We start from the raw sequence: 5,754 nt of genomic DNA, 5'->3' as shown, positions 1-5,754 counted from the left end.
GGGTTTATGGACTGGGTCCTGGGGTTTATGGACTGGCTCCTGGCGTTTATGGAGGGGCTCCTTGATTTAGGGACTGGCTCCTGGCATTTATGGATTGGCTCCTGGGTTTATGGACTGGCTCCTGTGTTTATGGACTGGCTCCTGGGTTTATGGACTGGCTCCTGGCATTTATGGACTGGCTCCTGGCATTTATGGAGGGGCTCCTTGATTTAGGGACTGGCTCCTGGGTTTATGGACTGGCTCCTGGCATTTATGGACTGGCTCCTGGGTTTATGGACTGGCTCCTGGGGTTTATGGACAGGCTCCTGGGGTTTATGGAGGGGTTCCTGGGTTTATGGACTGGCTCCTACGTTTATGGAAGGGGCTCCTGGGTTTACGGACTGGCTCCTGGGGTTTATGGACTGGCTCCTGGGTTTATGGACTGGCTTCTACATTTATGGAAGGGACTCCTGGGTTTATGGACTGGCTCCTGCGTTTATGGAAGCGGCTCCTGGGTTTACAGACTGGCTCCTGGGTTTATGGAGGGGGCTCCTGGGTTTATGGACTGGCCCCTGGGTTTATGGAGGGGCTCCCGGGTTTATGGACTGGCTCCTGGCTTTATGGAGGGGGCTCCTGGGTTTATGGACTGGCCCCTGGGTTTATGGAGGGGGCTCCTGGGGTTTATGGAGGGGGCTCCTGGGTTTATGGACTGGCTCCTGGGTTTATGGAGAGGGCCCCAGGGTTTATGGACTGGCTCCTGGGTTTATGGACTGGCTCCTGGGTTTATGGAGGGGGCTCCTGGGATTTATGGAGGGGGCTCCTGGGTTTATGGACTGGCTCCTGGGTTTATGGAGAGGGCCCCAGGGTTTATAGACTGGCTCCTGGGTTTATGGACCAGCTCCTGGGTATATGGAGGGGGCTCCTGCATTTATGTACTGGCTCCTGGAGTTTATGGACTGGCTCCTGGGTTTATGGAGGGGGCCCCAGGGTTTACGGACTGGCTCCTGGGTTTATGGTCTGGCACCTGGGGTTTATGGACTGGCTCCTGGATTTATGGATTGGCTCCTGGGGTTTATGGACTGGCTCCTGGGTTTATGGAGGGGGCTCCTGGATTTATGGACTGGCCCCTGGGTTTATGGAGGGCTCCTGGGGTTTATGGACTAGCTCCTGGCTTTATGGACTGGCTCCTGGGTTTATGGAGGCGCTCCTGTGTTTATGGACTGGCTCCTGGGTTCATGGACTGGCTCCTGGGTTTATGGAGGGGCTCCTGGGTTTATGGAGGGGCTCCTGGGGTTTATGGACTGGCTCTTGGGTTTATGGACTGGCTCTTGGGTTTACGGACTGGCTCCTGGTTTTATGGACTGGCACCTGGAGTTTATGGACTGGCCCCTGGGTTTATGGAGGGGGCTCCTGGGTTTATGGACTGGCCCGTGGGTTTATGGAGGGGCTCCCGAGTTTATTGACTGGCTCCTGGGTTTATGGACTGGCTCCTGGGTTTAGTGAGGGGGCTCCTGGGTTTATGGACTGGCTCCTGGGGTTTATGGACTGGCTCCTGCGTTTATGGAAGGGGCTCCTGTGTTTATGGACTGGCTCCTGGGGTTTATGGACTGGCTCCTGGGTTTATGGACTGGCTCCTATGTTTATGGAAGGGGCTTCTGGATGTATGGACTGGCTTTTGGGGTTTATGGACTGGGTCCTGGCATTTATGGACTGGCTCCTGGGTTTATGGACTGGCTCCTGGCATTTATGGAGGGGCTCCTTGATTTAGGGACTGGCTCCTGGGTTTATGGACTGGCTCCTGGCATTTATGGACTGGCTCCTGGGTTTATGGACTGGCTCCTGGGGTTTATGGACAGGCTCCTGGGGTTTATGGAGGGGTTCCTGGGTTTATGGACTGGCTCCTACGTTTATGGAAGGGGCTCCTGGGTTTATGGACTGGGTCCTGGGGTTTATGGACTGGCTCCTGGCATTTATGGATTGGCTCCTGGGTTTATGGACTGGCTCCTGGGGTTTATGGACTGGCTCCTGGGGTTTATGGACAGGCTCCTGGGGTTTATGAAGGGGTTCCTGGGTTGATGGACTGGCTCCTGTGTTTATGGACTGGCTCCTGGGTTTATGGACTGGCTCCTGGCATTTATGGACTGGCTCCTGGCATTTATGGAGGGGCTCCTTGATTTAGGGACTGGCTCCTGGGTTTATGGACTGGCTCCTGGCATTTATGGACTGGCTCCTGGGTTTATGGACTGGCTCCTGGGGTTTATGGACAGGCTCCTGGGGTTTATGGAGGGGTTCCTGGGTTTATGGACTGGCTCCTACGTTTATGGAAGGGGCTCCTGGGTTTACGGACTGGCTCCTGGGGTTTATGGACTGGCTCCTGGGTTTATGGACTGGCTTCTACATTTATGGAAGGGACTCCTGGGTTTATGGACTGGCTCCTGCGTTTATGGAAGCGGCTCCTGGGTTTACAGACTGGCTCCTGGGTTTATGGAGGGGGCTCCTGGGTTTATGGACTGGCCCCTGGGTTTATGGAGGGGCTCCCGGGGTTATGGACTGGCTCCTGGCTTTATGGAGGGGGCTCCTGGGTTTATGGACTGGCCCCTGGGTTTATGGAGGGGGCTCCTGGGGTTTATGGAGGGGGCTCCTGGGTTTATGGACTGGCTCCTGGGTTTATGGAGAGGGCCCCAGGGTTTATGGACTGGCTCCTGGGTTTATGGACTGGCTCCTGGGTTTATGGAGGGGGCTCCTGGGATTTATGGAGGGGGCTCCTGGGTTTATGGACTGGCTCCTGGGTTTATGGAGAGGGCCCCAGGGTTTATGGACTGGCTCCTGGGTTTATGGACCAGCTCCTGGGTATATGGAGGGGGCTCCTGCATTTATGTACTGGCTCCTGGAGTTTATGGACTGGCTCCTGGGTTTATGGAGGGGGCCCCAGGGTTTACGGACTGGCTCCTGGGTTTATGGTCTGGCACCTGGGGTTTATGGACTGGCTCCTGGATTTATGGATTGGCTCCTGGGGTTTATGGACTGGCTCCTGGGTTTATGGAGGGGGCTCCTGGATTTATGGACTGGCCCCTGGGTTTATGGAGGGCTCCTGGGGTTTATGGACTAGCTCCTGGCTTTATGGACTGGCTCCTGGGTTTATGGAGGCGCTCCTGTGTTTATGGACTGGCTCCTGGGTTCATGGACTGGCCCCTGGGTTTATGGAGGGGCTCCCGGGTTTATGGACTGGCTCCTGGGGTTTATGGAGGAGGCTCCTGGGGTTTATGGACTGGCTCCTGGGTTTATGGACTGGCTCCTGCGTTTATGGAAGGGGCTCCTGGGTTTATGGACTGGCTCCTGGGGTTTATGGACTGGCTCCTGGGTTTATGGACTGGCTCCTATGTTTATGGAAGGGGCTCCTGGATTTATGGACTGGCTTTTGGGGTTTATGGACTGGCCCCTCGATTTATGGAGGGGCTCCCGGGTTTATGGACTGGCTCCTGGGGTTTATGGAGGAGGCTCCTGGGGTTTATGGACTGGCTCCTGGGTTTATGGACTGGCTCCTATGTTTATGGACTGGCCCTTGGGTTTATGGACTGGCCCCTGGGTTTATGGACTGGCTCCTGGGGTTTATGGAGGAGGCTCCTGGGGTTTATGGACTGGCTCCTGGGTTTATGGACTGGCTCCTGCGTTTATGGAAGGGGCTCCTGGGTTTATGGACTGGCTCCTGGGGTTTATGGACTGGCTCCTGGGTTTATGGACTGGCTCCTATGTTTATGGAAGGGGCTCCTGGATTTATGGACTGGCTTTTGGGGTTTATGGACTGGCCCCTCGATTTATGGAGGGGCTCCCGGGTTTATGGACTGGCTCCTGGGGTTTATGGAGGAGGCTCCTGGGGTTTATGGACTGGCTCCTGGGTTTATGGACTGGCTCCTATGTTTATGGACTGGCCCTTGGGTTTATGGACTGGCCCCTGGGTTTATGGACTGGCTCCTGGGGTTTATGGAGGAGGCTCCTGGGGTTTATGGACTGGCTCCTGGGTTTATGGACTGGCTCCTGGGGCTTATGGAGGGGGCTCCTGGGGGTTATGGAGGTAGTTCCTGGGGATATGGACTGGCTCCTGGGGTTTTTGAAGGGGCTCCTGGGGTTTATGGAGGGGGCTCCTGGGGTTTATGGATTGGCTCCTGGGGTTTATGGACTGGCTACGTGATGTTGTTGCTGAAACTACCCCTGAAGCCATCATAGCAAGGAGTAGGCCCTCCCCACAGCCTGTGCCAAAACCACCGGCAATGCCACTGCATCACTGCCATAATCAGGAGGGAGTGACCAGTTCCACAAGTCACCGATGCTGAAACCATCACCACTTCAGTGCCGAGCGATCATATTGCCGCCATAGCCACAAGGAATGTTCTGGAACAACCATGTCCCCACTGCTATAGCCAATGGTGAAACCTGACGATATGCCTTCGATGAAGCCGCGGGCACTACGGCTATAAGGATCGGACATCTGGATCCACCACACAGCCACTACCAAGGCACCAGCAGCAACAAGCCCTCACATCCTCCTTCCTCCGCCACAGCCGCAGAAAGGAGGAGAAGGTGAACTTTGATACTACAGAGAAATGAAGAAACGCAACATTTAGGTGAGTGGGAATGTACAGACACACTCTACCACAGCCGCCATCTTGTCTGGAACTGCTGTTCTAGTGTGTCAGATTACTAAGGAAGGAAAGAGACTTTTAAACCAAAACGTCAGGCCAATTCATCACATTTGGCAATAAAAAACAAGTTTTCAGAGAATATTCACAGCACATTAATTCTCTCTCTCCCCAACAGATGTTGTCAGACCTGCTGAGTTCATAGAATCACAGAATCATCAAATCCCTACAGTGTGGAAACAGACCCCTCTGCTCAACAAGTCCACACTGACCCTCTGAAGAGTAGCCCACCCAGACCAATTCCCCTACCCTACTAGTCTACATGTATCTCTGACTAATGCACCTGACCTACACATCCCTGAACACTAGAGGCAATTTAGCGTGGCCAATCCATCTAACCTGCACATCTGTGGACTCATATCAGTTCCTCCCAACTGTTTCTGTTTTCCTTTCAGGTCTCCAGCATCCACAGTGTTTTGATCAAATTTGGGAAGATGAAATAAAGCAAGACAAGAGAGAAAGATATTAACGTGAGAAATGAAATTCTTAAGTACGATTTCTAAGCCATTACAGAGGCATGGCTACAGACTGTCAGAGATTGGGACTTTAATATTGAAGGATAAAAGACCGAAACTTGGAAAAGGTGGAGCAGCGACTATGTTAATTAATCATGGAGATGATACAACAGAGAAGGGTGACTTCAGTTCAGGAAGTGAGGTTGTAGAAACAGTTTCGGTGGAGATGAGAAATGACAGGGAGGTCACTTGTAATGTTGATGACCAGGCCACTGAACACAGTACAATGAAGTCAGAAACCATGAGGGTTTTAATCCACATATAACTTGGGCAAAGTTAGCTGAGAAGAGGAGTTCATAGAATGTTTCTGGGATGGTATCTCAGATCAGAATGTTCCGGAGCTAATCAGGCTACCCTCGAGCTGGTATTGTGCAATGAATTAGAATTAATTAATGATTTCACAATGATGATTTCCCGAGGTAGCAGAGACTACGATTGAGCTATAGGGAGAGGTTGGAGGCTGAGGGGTGTCGGAGGCTGAAGGGTGACCTTATAGAGGTTTATAAAATCATGAGGGACATAGGTAGGGTACATAGACTAGGGCTTTTCCCTGGGGTGGGGGA

The sequence above is a fragment of the Chiloscyllium plagiosum genome, unplaced genomic scaffold, assembly GCF_037043375.1.
Source record: "Chiloscyllium plagiosum isolate Xiang-an unplaced genomic scaffold, Cpla_swu_hap1 HiC_scaffold_42, whole genome shotgun sequence".
Classification (NCBI taxonomy): domain Eukaryota; kingdom Metazoa; phylum Chordata; class Chondrichthyes; order Orectolobiformes; family Hemiscylliidae; genus Chiloscyllium; species Chiloscyllium plagiosum.
This window is presented reverse-complemented; position numbering follows the sequence as displayed.